General features: G+C 46.6%; 1 protein-coding gene across 21 annotated transcripts in view; it reads right to left on the bottom strand.

Moving 5' to 3' along the window:
- CELF1 (CUGBP Elav-like family member 1) overlaps window positions 1–16,374 on the bottom strand; it is a 93,277-nt gene that overhangs the window by 3,170 nt on the left and 73,733 nt on the right. For 18 of the 21 annotated variants that reach the window (XM_035701153.2, XM_035701157.2, XM_035701160.2 and 15 more), the window contains one exon: window positions 10,093–13,130. The exons of 1 other annotated variant lie outside the window; for it this stretch is intronic. The gene's annotated coding sequence lies outside the window, so the exon portion shown is untranslated. Of the gene's footprint in view, window positions 1–10,092; window positions 16,367–16,374 lie in introns of those variants that run through there. 2 more of the 21 variants (XM_035701148.2, XM_049097046.1) reach the window with 1 other exon arrangement.

Below are 16,374 nucleotides of genomic sequence, written 5' to 3'. Positions count from 1 at the left end.
CACACATGAGCCAGGGGTCAGAGGGAGAGGGAGAGGGAGACAGAATCTCAAGCAGATTCCCCGCTGAGCATGGACCCTGATGCAGGGCTTGATCTCATGACCCTGAGAACATGACCTGAGTGGATATCAAGAGTCAGACGCTTAACTGATTGAGCCATCCAGGCTCATATGTTGAATTCTTAACCCCCAGATGGGATGTTGTTGGAGACACTGTCTTGAAGAGGTAAAATGAGGTCATTAGGGTGGGCCTTAATCCACTATGACTAGTGTCCTAAGTTCAGGACACAGACACACAAAGTAAGACCAAGTGAAGACATAGGAAAAAGACAGTCACATACAAGCCAAGGAAAGAGGCCTCAGAAGGAATCCACCCTTGTAACGCCTTGATCTCTGAGTTCTGACCTCTGGAACCGTGAGAAAATAAATTCCCATTGCTTAAGCCACTCAGTGGTATTTTGTTTTGTTTTTAAAGTTTATTTATTTAGACAATCTCTACACCCAATGTGGGGCTCAAACTCACGACCCTGAGATCAAGAGCCTCACACTCCCCTGACTGAGCCAGCCATGTACCCCAGCGGTACTTTGTTATGCAGCCTGAGCAAACTAATACACCCCGCAACCACCACCTACTTTCCAGGGAATTACCTATTTTTTGGACATTTCATATACATACAATCAGACAATATGTGGTCTTCTGTGACTGGCTTCTTTCACTTGGCATCATATTTTCAAGGCTCATCCATACATAAATCAGTACATCATTCCTTTTTGTGGCTAAATAGTATACATTATATGTATGGATCTACCATTTTATTTAGCCATCCCTTGGTGAACCACGTGAGGTTTGGTTCACTTTTTGGCTGTAAAGAATAACAGTGCTAGGAACACGCATGTACAAATCTTCTTATTTTCATTTTTGTTGCGTTCAGCTTCTGAGGAATTGCCAACAATTGCCCCAGGGCCTTTGTACCTCCTGATTTCTTTTCCCCTCCCTCCCACCATCCTGCTTAGTTCCATTCTAGTTAGGGTGAATCCGCTTATTATACTCTCATGGAGAATTACATTCCATTTTGATACGAGACTTCTCTCTATAATTTTATATTCATCAATAAGGTTATTTTCTTGACATCTGTTTCCTCTACTCAAATGTGTGAACAGTGACCATCTCGTCTACCACTGACTGCATCCCCAGAGCAAGGCCAGGCACACCGTGGTCACTCAATAAATGTACTGAATGAATGAATGGGGAAAAGGGGGAGGAACAAAAGTCTAATTTGGAAATTTAAGGCAACTGCTGCAGGCTTCACAGCTGATTTGCCACGCCCTGCCCCAGCCCAGGCAGAGATGACTTCCTGTTCACGGTGAGCAAAGCAGGTCCAGAGAAGGGCAGTCTGGAGCCAGCTCAGGGTCACAGCTCAGCAGAAGTGGAAGGGATTTAGGAGTAAATGGGACTTAGGCAAAGCCACCAGGAACCGCCGAGGGGGACGTGCTCTTGAACCCCCAACACAGGAAGCTGGGAAAGGGGGTGAGAGGGAGAGTTGCAGTAGCCAGTCAGGGAGCCACTGGCAATGGAGAGGTGACTGGGATCTTCCTCTCATCTGGGAGGGTGGGTCTTTGGTGAATGTTAACCTCCAGAGGGGAAGGAAGCTGGGCCCACAGAGAAAATGCTGAAGATCTATCAGATTCTCTCCCACTCCACACTCCAGACCCAAGTCTGACAGGAAGGAAAGGACACAGGCACCTGCATCCGTGCCCCAAAGGAGTCTGGGAGCCTCTTGAGTACCTGGGAACTCAGATGATCTCAAAACTTGAACACCTGACAGGAGAAAGGTTCCCTGCCCTAGAGTCAGCTCTTTGCTGACTACTGCACACACTTAGATCAAGGTCATGCTCCGTTAGGGCAAGGGCTGTGATGGTCGTTATATCTCGAGCACCTGCCCAGTCCCTGGCAAAGTGAGAGACCAACAGATGACCACATCTAACATTTCCCGAGCTAAGCATTTCCTTCAGTTTACAAATAAAGAAACTGAGGCACTGGGCAGTAACATGACCTGTCCAAGACCACACAGCTAGCGAGACAGAACAGGGACTGGAACTGAGTAATGTGACTCTACGGGTCCCACTCTTAACCAAGATACTGTCCCAGAAAGGAGGAAGGAGAGAGGGGGAAAAGTAAAGGGGAATGGGACACAGATTTTCAGAATTCACAGTGATCTTTACCTGACACACAACAAGCTACCTGGGAACCTTAGCCAAAGAGCTGGTCAGAGTGGAGGTGGAAGAAATATATACAGTGAAGGCTAAGCAGAGGCTCAAGAGTCAAGTCTCGATCATGAGTGCCCAACAGTGGAGACAGACAAAGGCCCCCGCAAGGTGGACTGATGAGCCACAAAATGAAATGGCCTTTTCTGGGCCCCTTAATTTCCCAGGGTGGTATGAAGCAAGGGGCCCAGAAGATTCTACTAAATGCCTTCTGTGTGCGGTACCAGCTACATTCCTTATGTTAGACTCCTGTTTTATAATCAAAAGTAGAATATCTAAGTTTGGGCCTGAAGCAGGTGTCTCAGTGTCTCAATCTGGCATGTGAGTGCTGAAGATCTCTATGTCGGTGGGCTACATTTGGAAGATTTCACACAAAACTCTGAATTTCCTGCTTCTCCTGGAGACTAGAGGCTCAAGCAAACTGGGCCCTGGGATTCTGCATGTTACAGAGCCCAACTTGCTCCCATGCTTCTCCTGCCTTGACACTGAGGCCAAGTGTCACTTGTCATCTTAGATTGGCCTCCTTTCCACTCACTTGCATCACCTGCCTGGCCCCTGCTCTGGAAGCATGACAAACAAAACCCCAGGGGAATGTCCCAGGGCCCCTCTTCCACAATTCGTGGGATCCTTGGACAGTTTGTCTCTCTGGACAAATTCATTTTCCTTGTTGTAAATGGGGTTATCACCTCTCCGGTAAGGTTTCTATGAAAACCAAATGAAAAGATAAAAAAGAACTTGCTTTGAAAACAAGTAATTGAACTAATGCCCCTATAATGGGCCTCCTGAACCTTCCTGGAATTGGCATTTACTCTGTGTAATAATGGAAAAGCTAGAAATAATCTATGTCCAGTAGAAAAGTGGTTAAGAAACCAAGAAATGCTATATAGCCTCTAAAAATGAAATTTGTAGATCCTAGTGTATATACCCAGATGGAAGGGTGCCCGTGACATAGTAACTGAAAAAATGCACGTAGCAGAACAATCTGTACGTTGTGGCATGATCTCATTTTTATTAACAAAATTATATATGTACATATTTTTTTGTATATAGAGAGAAAAATTCTGGAAGCATACTTACCCCATCTGTTTAACAGTTATCAATGGGCTGTGGGATGGGGAAACGCTCACTTTTAACTTTTATATACTTAGGGTTGTTAGCAAGTTGAACAAGTGTTTGCCAGGGGTGGCCCTGAGCCAATCTCTCATCTTCCAGCTCTGCTGGGTGGGTGTTTTCGCTTCCATTTGGCAGATGAGGAACTGGAGGCTGGCAGAATCCAGTCACTTGCCCAAGGTCACGGGGACTGGTGGTAGAACCAGATTAAGAAATTTCTGAACAAGGGATGCCTGGGTGGCTCAGCGGTTGAGCATCTGCCTTCAGCTCAGGTCATGATCCTGGAGTCCTGGGATCGGGTCCCACATTAGGCTCCCCACACGGAGCCTGCTTCTCCCTCAGCCTGTGACTCTACCTCTCTCTCTCTCATGAATAAATAAATAAAATCTTAAAAAAAAAAAAAGAAATTTCTGAACAAGCTTTCCCCACCATACTCTAAAGTCTCTTCTATATAATTATAATGTTTTGCATTTAAAAACCCCTGAAGCCTTAAAATGATTTCTAAAAAAGATTATTTATTTATTTGAGAGAGAGACAGAAATAGCGAGAGAGCACGAGCAGGGAGGAGAGGGTGAAGCGGGCTCCCTGCTGACACGGAGCCCAACATGGAGCTCAACCCCAGGACTCTGAGTTCATGACCCGAGCTGAAGGCAGACGCTTAACCGATGGAGCCACTCAGGGGCTCCCTGCGCCGCAAAATGATTTATTAAAAAAAATATCTTATTTATTCATTCATGAGAGACACAAACACACAGAGAGACAGAGACACAGGCAGAGGGAGAAGCAGGCTCCATGCTGCCCTGCAAAATGATTTTTAAAAACATTCACTTGAGGGGATCCCTGGGTGGCTCAGCGGTTTAGCGCCTGCCTTTGCCCAGGGTGTGATCCTGGGGACCCGGGATCGAGTCCCACGTCGGGCACCCGGCATGGAGCCTGCTTCTCCCTCTGCCTGTGTCTCTGTCTCTCTTTCTGTGTCTCTCGTGAATAAGTAAAAAAAATCTTTAAAAATTTTTTGGAGTGCGAGTGAGCATGAGGGGTGGGGCAGGAGGAGAGGAGACTCCCCGCTGAGCAGGGAGCCCAACGTGGGGCTCCAACCCACAACTATGACCTGAGCCAAGATCAAGAGTCGGGACGCTTAACTGACTGTACCACCCAGATGTCCTAAAATGATTTTTTTTTTTTAAAGGTTACTGCATCATGTCAGCCTCTGGGCACACTAGACTTTAAGGATGACTGGGTTGGTGGCACTCTCAAGGCTGGGGGACTGCAACCAGGTGCCCCTCCCTTGGGAGTTCCCAGACTGCCAAAGGGAGTCTCCAGCAGCAGAGGGCCAAGCTGGTGCTACCTACTTCCTCATGGGATGGCACCCCTGGGGCTGCCTCGGAAGTTGTATTAGAATTCCTGTAAGGTGGCTCTGGGGACTTGGCTGTCATTTGTTATATGGCCACTGAGGAGGGTCTATGGAGAACTCGGGTAATAGCTGGTAGTTAGCAATCTATAAACAAAGTATGAAATTATTTCCTTTCTTCTGGAGATAGAATTTTTTTTTTAAAAGACTTTATTTATGAGAGACACAGAGAGAGAGAGTGAGAGAGAGAGGGAGAGACACAGGCAAAAGGAGAAGCAGGCTTCATGCAGGGGCCTGATGTGGGACTCAACCCCAGGTCTCCAGGATCATGCCCTGGGCCAAAGGCAGCACTAAACCGCTGAGCCACCCGGGCTGCCCGAGATGCTAATTTCTAAATCAAACTCAGTCTTGGCCACTGTAACTGACTGCCATAATGGAAATTGTTCTAGGCCTTGCACTGTCCAATATGGCAGTCCTCGGTCACATATAGCTTCACTGTGAAAGTGAGGAATGAAATTTGTTTTAAATAGCTACAGTGGTTAGGGGTTAGTCAAACTGGACAGTGTAGACAGGTCCAGAAGACAGCCAGATTCAGGGTGAGGCAGATGGTGAAGTGGGAACACACGGGGCGCTGGAGAAGTAGAAGGGACAGGAGCTGCAGAAACGTGGCTGGATTGCAAGAAAGCAGGCTCAGAAGGACCAGGAATGGCAGGAGCAGGTGGCACAAGCCTAGTGCTGTGAGTTGCTTTCAAGTAGGGGGAGGAAAGAACAAGGCTAAGTGAAAGCCAGACACAAAAGGCACATATTCTATGACTGCATTTATATGACACGTCCAGAATAGGCAAATCTATAGAGCAGAAAGATTACTGGTTGCCAGGGGCTGGGAATGAGGGGGAGGTGAGAGAGAAGGGGAGTGACTGCTAAGGAGTACGGGGTTTCTTCTCAGGGTGATGAAAATGTTCTAAAATTAGGTTGTGGTGGTGGTTGCACAATGCTAAAATCCAAGGACTTGTCCCCTCTAAGTGGGTGAATTATAGCAATTTTAAAACACCAAAACCTCAGGAGGCCTCAGGACAGTGGGACCTCCTTAGGGGGCGGACGGGGTGTTGATGGGGATGCAGGCAGTGCTAAAGTCCTGTGGCCTTGGCTACAGGAGCATCAGGATGCCTCTTCCCAGTTGAAACGTGTTCCATTTCCCCTCCTCTCAAGACTCTTTACAAAAGCAAGAGCCATCCCTAGAGCTGAAGCCTTTACCAGGAAAAGAGAAAGTCAATGTATGCAGAAGAAATTAAACAGCAGATGGTGGGGGTTGGAAAGGACTCCTGAGAGAGAAGGAAAATGCTTGAGAAAGGCAGAAGGTGCAAGAAAAAGCCATCTACAATCCCTCTTGGAAGGGCGTTGTCAGACAGTAGTGTGACATTCCCAGAGGTGAAGTCACAAACCTGGACTTCATTTCCTTCCCGATGCCTTTCTTCATCAGGGACTGAGAGGTTCAAGGGAGCACAGTATGTGGAAGACCTGGGAGCGTTACGGCAGCTGTGTGCTGGCCAAGAGAGCCCAATGCGGGGGCTGCCTCTGTGGTGAGCCAGGAGCCAGGAGCATGGGAACAACTAGGTGCTGAGGAATCTATTCAAAAATAAAAGGTGACTGCATGTGGGTTTTAAAAAGGAATACAGGGACGCCTGGGTGGCTCAGGGGTTGAGCATCTGCCTTCAGCTCAGAGCGTGATCCCAGGTCGTGGGATCAAGTCCCACATCGGGTTCTCTGCATGGAGCCTGCTTCTCCCTCTGTGTCTCTGCCTCTCTCTGTGTCTCTCATGAATAAATAAAATCTTTTTTTAAAAATAAAAAATATATAAAAAGGAATACAAACAGTGTAACTAAGACACAGCTATACGATTCTAAAGGTGCACAAGCCTAAATTTTTAAAAGGTTAAAAACAGTTACTTTTGGCATTTTCTTTTTGGTAAATTTTATTTTTTTATAAAGATTTTGTTTATTCATGAGGGACACAGAGAGAGGCAGAGACATAGGCAGATGGAGAAGCAGGCTCCTTGCAGGGAGCCTGTTGTGGGACTCAATCCTAGGACTCCAGGATCACACCCTGAGTCAAAGGCAGACACTCAACCGCTGAGCCACCCAGGTGTCCCCTTTTTGGTAAATTTTATTTCGTTTTATTTTTATTTTAATTTTTTTAAATTTTTTTAAATTTATTTATGATAGTCACACAGAGAGAAAGAGAGAGGCAGAGACACAGGCAGAGGGAGAAGCAGGCTCCATGCACCGGGAGCCCGACGTGGGATTCGATCCTGGGTCTCCAGGACCGTGCCCTGGGCCAAAGGCAGGCGCTAAACCGCTGCGCCACCCAGGGATCCCCGTTTTATTTTTTTAAAATTATTCATTCATGAGAGAGAGAGAGGCAGAGACACAGGCAGAGGGAGAAGCAGGCTCCATGCAGGAAGCTCGACGTGGGACTGGATCCCCGGTCTCCAGGATCAGGCCCTGGGCTGAAGGCAGCACTAAACCACTGAGCCACCCGGGCTGCGGTTGGCTTTTTGGTAAATTTTAAAGAGAAACAACAGCCTAAGTACAAGGTTAAGTTGAAAGATAACGAGTTGTACTTCACATTTCATTTTTATATCAAGTTTTACCTCAGGAGAACAAGCGTCCTACAGCAAAGACTAAAAGCTGAGATCTGTCACTTTCATCTTGAGTGACAGAAGAATCTGTGCTGGGAGAGAACTTCATGTTCAACCACCTTGTTGTCACTGAAACAGGTCAAGAAGGGAGTCTTCAAAGCCTCTGACTCCAGCTTGGCCCCATTCCCTGAAGTTTGTGAAACACCCTCTTTGAGAAGGCACCTTAAGGGCATTTCATATATGTTGGTTATGTAGTTTAATGTGTATGTAGACACATATAATAATTAATCTACATTTAAAAACAATTTAAATAGGGACACCTGGGTGGCTCAGTGGTTGAGCATCTGCCTTCAGCTCAAGGTGTGATCCCAGGGTCCCGAGACCGAGTCCCACATCAGGCTCCCTGCAGGGAGCCTGCTTCTCCCTTTGCCTATGTCTTTGCCTCTCTCTTTCTCTATGTCTATTATGAATAAATAAATTTTAAAAATCTTAAAAAAATTAAAATATCAAGCTTGTGATATTTTCACATTTATGAAAGATATTAATGGTCAGAATGAGGTGAAGTTGAAATAGGTGCATTTCAAGTTGATTTAAAAACCATAGGTGGTGATGCTTGTACAAGACTGTAAATGTGGTGAATACCACTTAATTATCTACTTATGAATGGTTTAAAGAAACTTTGTGTTGTTTTAATATTTTATTTATTAGAGAGAGAGTGAGCGAGCAAACGAGTGCATAAAGAGGCAGAGCACCAGGCAGTGGGAGAGGGAGAAGCAGGCTCCCCGCAGAGCAGGAAGCCTGATGAAGGGCTTGATCCCAGGACCCCAGGATCATGACCTGAGCTGAAGGCAGACACTTAACTGAGCCAACCCAGGCACCCTGAAAATTTTGTTATATACATTATATCACAATGGGGGGAGGGGAGAACCCATTAGGCAAAGAATAGTTTAGGTGGCACCAGATTGAGGAGACCTGAGTGGCAGGAATGATACCGGATGCACCTTGTTCCTTACAGGATGGGACACCTCACTGACCACCTATCTGGGAACAGTGAGTTTTCAGCAAATCCCTTCTATACCAAGACAGCTGCTCTATGGAGGGCCAGGCTGCAGTGGTGAAAAACCTAAAGGAGCCACAAGTTGAAGACCCCCAGGTTCACTTCGCTAGTGCCTAGAGGACGGGGTGTAATTGTGTGAAGACACACATTTTCTTTTCTTTAATTTATTATAATCACAGAGAGAGAGAGAGAGAGAGAGAGAGAGAGAGAGAGAGAGAGAGAGAGAGGGAGAGGCAGATACACAGGCAGAGGGAGAAGCAGGCTCCATGCACCGGGAGCCCGACGTGGGATTCGATCCCGGGTCTCCAGGATCGCGCCCTGGGCCAAAGGCAGGCGCCAAACCGCTGCGCCACCCAGGGATCCCAAAGACACACATTTTCTGGCATTATTTCTCCTCACTGGTGCTTAAGAGAAAGGGCTTGGGAGGCAGGCAGATCTGGTTTGATTCTCAGTGCCCACCGCTTTCTTGTAGGCAACCCAATTCTTTTTTTTTTTTTTTTTAAGATTTATTTTGAGTGAAAGAGAGCGAGCACACCAATATGTGTGTGGGCAGAGGGAGGAGAATCTCAGGCACTCTGCGCTCAGTGGAGAGCCCAACTGCGCAACCCTGAGATCATAACCTGAGCTGAAACCGAGATTCAGACACTTAGCCAACTGCATCACCCAGGTGCCCCAACCCAATTTCTTTTAACCTCAGTTTGCTCATCTACAAAATGGGGATGGGAACAGCAGCTTCCTCACAGACTAAAACATGTAACATGTAACAGGTGTTTCCCACAGCACTTGGATTGTGGTTAAAGTCAATGAACATTAGGTAGGATAATTACTACAGAGTAGAGTAATACAAAGTTTTCACTTTTAAACTTATTTTTAATGATCACAAATGAGAAAGCACTATTCCCAAATGTATTTGCTTTCAGAACTCCTATTTCATAGAACATTTCATGGGCTAGTATTCAGTGCAACTCCCACTAAGAAATGTCCCTCCAGACATACCCCACAAAGAGGGACTCTGAGGAAGGTGAGGCCTGACCCACCCATAGCCCAATGTGCTGGTGACAAGCCTCTAGACTCCCAGCCTGGTGCTGAGCCTACAGCTCTTGGATGTCTGAGGAGGCCCAGATGTTGGGTCTCACTTGGAGACTGACCTAGAATTCCTAAGTAGTAAACTCAATCTTAGAAATGCACTTCGGTGATCAAGATGGGGGGGGGGGGGGGAGATGAGGGGGTAAGGAAAGTTGCTGAACCACCCTGGGGTGGAACATGAAAGGCCCAGAGAGGAAGCTCTGGGACCCTGTGCTGGTCAGGCACCTCCCTGGGGTGAACTCCACAGCCCAGAGAGAGGATCTGCACTCACAGTTTTGGCCAATTCTGCAGTGTGGTAGCCACTATCAGAAATGAAAGAAGCACAAAAATCAAGCTTGCCAAAAAGGTTTGAAGGTACTCCTGTGTCAGCAGGGATGTTGTGGAAGAATGGAGGGTGACGGAGAAGGTAGTTTTCCAGGAGAAATTACGTTCTTGCAGGAGGCTTTGGTGAGTTCGGTTTCATGAAACTGGCACACCAAAATGAAACCTTACCAGGATCTCCACCCCTTCTTCAGGAATGCCCCGAACGCCCACCAGACCCAAGGACCCCAATGACTACCCCGATAACCAATAATAACTCTGAAGACATCATCAGTTCTTCTCAAACAGTTTAATAGCAAATAAACAAAGGAAGGTACCACACTTGGCAGATACAAAATGACTTTTTGTCCGTGTGTCTGTGCAATTAAAACAGATTTAGGTTCCCCATTGGGACAAAAGGAAAAACACACAAAAAGGAAGGAGATTCCTTTTAAACACATACTCCCTTGCTCCAAACTTGTAACAATTTTTTTTTCTTTTTTAATCCACTACACAAACTCTGTGATCAGGTCAGAAAAGCGACAAAGGCTCTTCTTGCCTTTTTTTTTTTTAAACCATTAAAGTAAAATCCATAATTTTCTACATAGTACAACACAAGTTCACACAAAAAAGACATTTTCTTTTGCAAATCAAAACAGGAAAGAAAGGAAAAGCTCAAACAAGGTAAAGGAAAAGCATTTCTACGGCTGAATCACGACTTTGAGTTGATTGAATCCCGTTGTTGCTGCAGAACAGACTGTGCGTTTGGTCATAGTGGCAATTTTTTTTTCTCTTCACATTGTGAAATCACTTTACATTGTTTTCTAGTAGAAAAGGCAAAAAACTGTACAAAACCCCTAGTGTTAAATACAACGTTTGTACCAATAAAAAACTCACACAGGTTTGTCTCCAAAATGTAAAGTTTCTTTTTTTTTTTTTCTTTTTAAATTATTCACAAAAAGCAGCTGGAAATCAGAAAGGCAGCTGCCGCTCCAGGGTCTCAAATCCATTAAAACCACCACAGAACAATTAAAACAATCAGAGAGAGAAAAAGGAAAAGGAAACAACGTCCAAAACGTTTGGCATTTGGTTTTATCCACAGGTTTTCCCAGAGCTCCTCTTGGAATTGAAAGCAAAATATATTGGCAAACACGGATTCTGAATACACAGGAAGGGGAGCCTCAGCGCCTTCTGCCAACAGAGGCGGCTCTGTGCAGTCAGACTGTGGGGTGCACGGCAGTCTCGCTCAGGCTGGGGTTCCTGGCCTCTTTCCATCCAATCACCCCTTCCAGGAAATTAAGCAGCCTACCATCCACTGGGCCTCCATTTGGCCGCCCCTTCCTCCTAGTGAGAGTGGCCTCAAGCATAATACTAGGCAACTTGCGGGTCCCAGAGCAAAAATTCTGCCAGGATCCCTTCCTTCATCAACCCCTGTATGGATGATGCTAACAGTGCTTCTACCTTCCCCACCCCCCTCCCCCCAGTCCCTCGGCTACCCCTCTTCACCCTTCCCTGGATAATCCTACTTCCCAGCTCTCCCACCCACCAGCAACTTAGGTCTGGGTGGAATCTATCACAAACTCCTCCCTCTGCAACCTCTTACCTCCACAGATCCATCTTGTGACCTCTAGTCTCCTCTGGCCTCTCCCTCAGCCATTTAAATTCTTACTCAAAAGTCCCTAAGACCCTGAGGCTGGATGGTGCCACAAGAGAGGAGAGCAAGTTCCCTTCAGGGAACCAAGGAACTGGCTTGCCTGGCACCCAGGGACAGTAGCTTTTTGGCTCTTCACCCAATTAAAAAAAAAAAAAAAAAATCCCTGCCCTCACCCCCACCCCACTAGCTAAGCAAGGGCAGAGCTTCGGTGAAGAGCCAGTGTGGGGTAGTTGGTGCCCAGGGCTGTAAACAGTGTGAAGACTGTAGTATTGTGCTTGTCACCTAGGAAAAGCGCTGGCAGGTATATTGCCACTTAGTGCACAGACGGCCTCCTCGAGTGGTTAAGAGCACCCTCCTTCTTCGGGGCTGAGGGACACTCACTACCCCTAATACTCTAAACCTCTTCCCACCCCCCACCCCCCCACCCCGCAGCCACCTTCTGGGTTCTATCTCTGCTCCTCATGCCTCTTGGGCGGGGGGGATGCCCCTTCCCACCCATCACTGAGCAGAGCAGCCAGCCTCCTGGACTGCCCCCCTCTCCCTGCCCCGCTGAGGCCTGGAGGCCACATAAGGTGACAGTCTAAGTGCACAGGCAAACGCTCTAAGGGCAATAGAGGAGAAAGTTGTCACTTCAAAATAAAACAATACAATCTTGAAAAAAATAATCAACCCCACAACAATTTAAAACAGCTTCTTTGAAACCCTTTTAAATCGGTCAGTTTTTGCACAAACTATAGAAAACAGAGAGGTGAAGGTGATATATACGAAGGTGTGAAGAAACAGCAGGAAACATGCAAAACTTGTTTTTTCTGGGCATAATCTTAGTAGGAAAGGAAAAAATTCAAAACAAAAACACAAAAACAATACAAAAACAAAAAACAAAAAAAAAAAATCAAAGCATCACATTTTGCTGTGGAGACTGTAGGAACAAGCATGGAGGTGGGCACAGCGGGGCTGAGGGGAAGGGGCCAGAGGGATTTGAAGGCTCCCTGCAGGGTCACTACAGGGAAGAACCACAAAAGAAAAAGAAAAAGGGCTGGCTGGGGCCCAGACTGCAGCCTGCGGTCAAAAAGGAAAGGGGGTTCAGGTGTTTTCTGCAGTTGACAACTCAGAAAAACAAAAGAACACATGCGGTCTCCTCAAGCCCCACAAACTGTATCAGCAAAATGTGCTCAGGAGCCTCAAAGGTTTTAGTGACATCTTTTATTTCATTGTTTACTTCAAAGTTGTCTTTAAAACTAAGCACACAGAGAAACAAAGCCTAGAAACGGACTGGCTGTGTGTTCACAGAAATACAAACACCACGCGGTATGTGCTAGTAGGGCTGCTCTGAAGACAGTTACAAAGAATTGGAATCACAAAATCAAGTGGTTATCTTATGAAGTTCTAGAAAAATAGATTTTTTTATATTCAAATGCAAGTTTAAATATTTCCCCTTCAGCAGTCGTTCTAGCAAAACCAATTTGGCAGCACAAAAGAAAAAAAAAGGAAAAGAAAAAAGAAATAACAAAGAAAGAAACAAACATAATAAAAATACACGTCAGCATCAAAGGTCAACACAAGGTCAAAGGTGAGAGTTCAAGCATCAGAGAAGCTGAAGAGACAGGGATTTGGACGATGTACTTGACGCCACATCGACATGCTTTAGGCACAACGATGAACAAACGGCAGGAATCTAGAAAAAAAAACAAACCAGAAAGAGGGAGACCCACTGAGTTACACAGAGCAATACATCCAAACAGAGAGAGAGAGAGAAGAGAACACTCACTGTGTACAGCCCTGAAATGAGGAGGCGGGCGGGGCGGGGGCTGGGTAATGACAGGGAACTTTTGCACATGCTAACAATGGACACAGGGAAAAAGTCAAAAAGGACATGGAGGACACCAAGAAAACATCCAACTGCCAGAGACAGAAGGGAACCTAAGGCTTGGATTTCCCCTGAGGCACCCAAACACATCTGTAGTGGGAAAAGAAGGGAGGTTTCTGGTGGAACAGAGCTCCAGCCTCTCCCCTCGTCAAACCCAGGAGAAAGCAGAAGACAATGGCTGGAGTGGGGAGAACTCTCTAGAGGAAAGGGCCAGGATTTCTCCTCAATTCTATGGGAACAGCCTTTTGTTTCCAGAAATCCAAGCTCTTAGCTTCCACACAAGGCCCTGGCCACTCATGTGGGACCCAGGAGACAGTGTCTGGTTGCATTCAAGGCAAATCAATTTCATGATGAAACCCAAGTAAGAAACAAAACTATAGGCAGAAAACACATTTATGAAGTGAAACCCCCACACAACAGAAAAGGATTGCTTAAGACTTGACTGCTAGTCTCCACTCTCCAAGCTGAACCCTTCCACACCATGAGACTTGTAGGGGAGCAGCTTCTTCACAAACCATCTTTGGCCTGGGGAGAGAACTGTGCTCAAGGGCAGTGCTACTATGCTCACTCACTGGGCAGGGGAGAGGAGAACAGAGAGAAGTGCCTGGTCTCACCAGCTGGCCACTATGGCAGCCCAGGGCCCTGCTGTGACGCATACTCCTTTTAGAAAAGAGAACCCACAAGCAGGTATGGAACCTCTGGGTCTGCTACCAAAGGCAGGCTGATTGCACCTTTGCCTTTCATGTTATTTGAAAAGGCATTTCATAAGGTCCCAGAGTCCAGGACAAATAATAGTTGAAATGGGGAGGAGAAAGAGGTAGGGAGAGAAAGTAGGAAGGGAGTGGAATTCTGGGCTTTGGAAAACCCCACATGGCCAAGAAGGAAGACAGAACAGAAGGTCAGCTATCACAGCACCGGCAGCACCCTGGGGAGCACAGCTCTCTCCTCTGCCAATTCACAGCATTAACTCCTTCCCCTCTGGCAGATTATTAGCTGGGCTGCAAACGGGCCACAGAGAGTCAGTAGTTTCAATCATACACAGCACCCTGTGTGTACAACAATCACATTCTGGATTCTACAAAATCCTGGCCTTTTCCAGAGATATAATTTAGGTAATAAATATTCTCCACCCCGGAGCTGTATAAAACTTCTATAAAAATAGAAACGACATTCTTGGTTCCAGCCGGTTGGGATTCAGAACAGCGCCTCCCCAACCTAGCATTTTTTTCTTTTTTTCTTTTTTCTTTTTTATTTTTATTTTTTGCATTTATTTAAAAAATCCCATCATGACCCTGGAAGCCTTTGGAACAGTTTTATCCTTGAAACACAGGACACATTTCTCCCAGTGCGCGGAATTCAAGTTTACGTGGTTCAGCTTAAGAAGTATGTTTCACGTCTCTTAGAGGACAACAGACCCAAGTTATCACTATGAGAAGGGAACAGCTGTCCCTGCTTCAATGGGATAATCGAACACCACCAAACTACCTGTACAACAGCAAGATGGTCAATCCCTGTCTGTGACCCAAATGGCCAGCATGACAAGGAGAGAGCCCCCCATATGACTTAATACCAAATCAACCCCTTTAATCTCATCTCTGTTGCTAGGGGTCAGGGACTGATGTTTGTGAGGTTTAAGATCCCAAGGACCCAGTCCCTGGCCTTGGCTAAGAGTCATATCCCAACAGGGCTACCTCTGCCCAGGTGCACATTCCCAACAGCACGTCCTTTCTGGCTTTCCACCCCCACAGCATTTCTTGGAGCAGAGGCAGGGCCAGAGGCTGTGTGGGTCACAGGCAAGAGCCGGAGTTAAGACCTGTGGGAGGCAGCAGGGAGCTAACTGTAAGCACGAGGACAAAAATGAACATGGTAATACTGAGGTAAATGAACACTAAATCCATATGGAGGCTGTAAACGTCCTGTTATCTCCTCTATCCCCAAGAGCAGAAGGGGCTGGAGTGGTTAGAAGAAGGGCCTGCCTTTGGGGGGAGTACTACATCTGGGACCCCTCAACCAAGGAGCTAAGCATAGATCTCTCATCCTTTTAAGCACTGAGTGCTGGCCACTGACAAATGCAGCACTCTGGCTTAAGACCTTCTGATTCAGGTACACCAAGAAGCAGGCTCCTCCTCCCCTAACTTGATGGCTTTTGATCTCTCTGCTCAGGAGAGGTGCCCCCTTCAACTACATACTGTAAGCCCTGCTTAGATCTACCCTCACGAGAAAACTGTGCCTTGGGATGAATTGACACTCTTTGCTGTGGTCAACTACAAGGAAGGAAACCAGACAATGTCTTCCCTAGAGGCCTTGTTTCAAGGGACCTGTTAGAAATGAGCCATGGTCTAATAATGTGTTGAAATAAACTAAAAACGACCTTTTTGACTGGCTGCTTCTCCCTAAAAGGCAGCTACCAGCCAGGCAGAGCCAATCCAACACCAATCAGTGGCTGGAAAAGCTGGTAATGTGTAATGTCTCCCTGCTTTTTGCATATGTCAGGCTAATTTAACAGGTGCTTTATTCCCAGAGAACTGTCATCTCCTTCTTGGGAAAGAGGAGCAGAAATCTTGCACAAGAATCTGAAAGACAGGTGGCAAGAGCTCCATAGGCGGCTAGGGAGGTGCTTCAGCCTCCAGCTCCAGGGGCCACTGGGTGTGGGTCAACTCTCCTCACCTCCAAAGGCAACCCTGCCTCCGCCCCTCCAAGGCTCTTGGGCACCAGTTTTCATCTCATCCACTCCTGTACTAAGGGAGATTCTAGGGTCAGTTTTTGGTTTCACTCAGTCCTCTCTCTTGGGGTAGTTTGGGGAAAGCTCTGATCTTCTTTTTTAATGTTTCTCCATTCCCCCTCCTCCCCCAGGGCGGTTTGATGTTGGTCCTTCTCAACACACACTGGTTACAAACACAGCAAACTTTAAATAAAGAAAAAAACTCAGGATATGGCACCTAAACTCCAAAGTAAAACACTGGAAACCAAAGCACAAACTCGTCCTCTGTACGAAGCGAAACTCCCACAGAAGGCAGTAGCCGAGTCTTCAGGGCAAGCTGTGCCTGCGAGA

Source organism: Canis lupus, chromosome 18, assembly GCF_003254725.2.
Source record: "Canis lupus dingo isolate Sandy chromosome 18, ASM325472v2, whole genome shotgun sequence".
In the NCBI taxonomy this organism is placed as follows: domain Eukaryota; kingdom Metazoa; phylum Chordata; class Mammalia; order Carnivora; family Canidae; genus Canis; species Canis lupus.
This window is presented reverse-complemented; position numbering and strand designations above follow the sequence as displayed.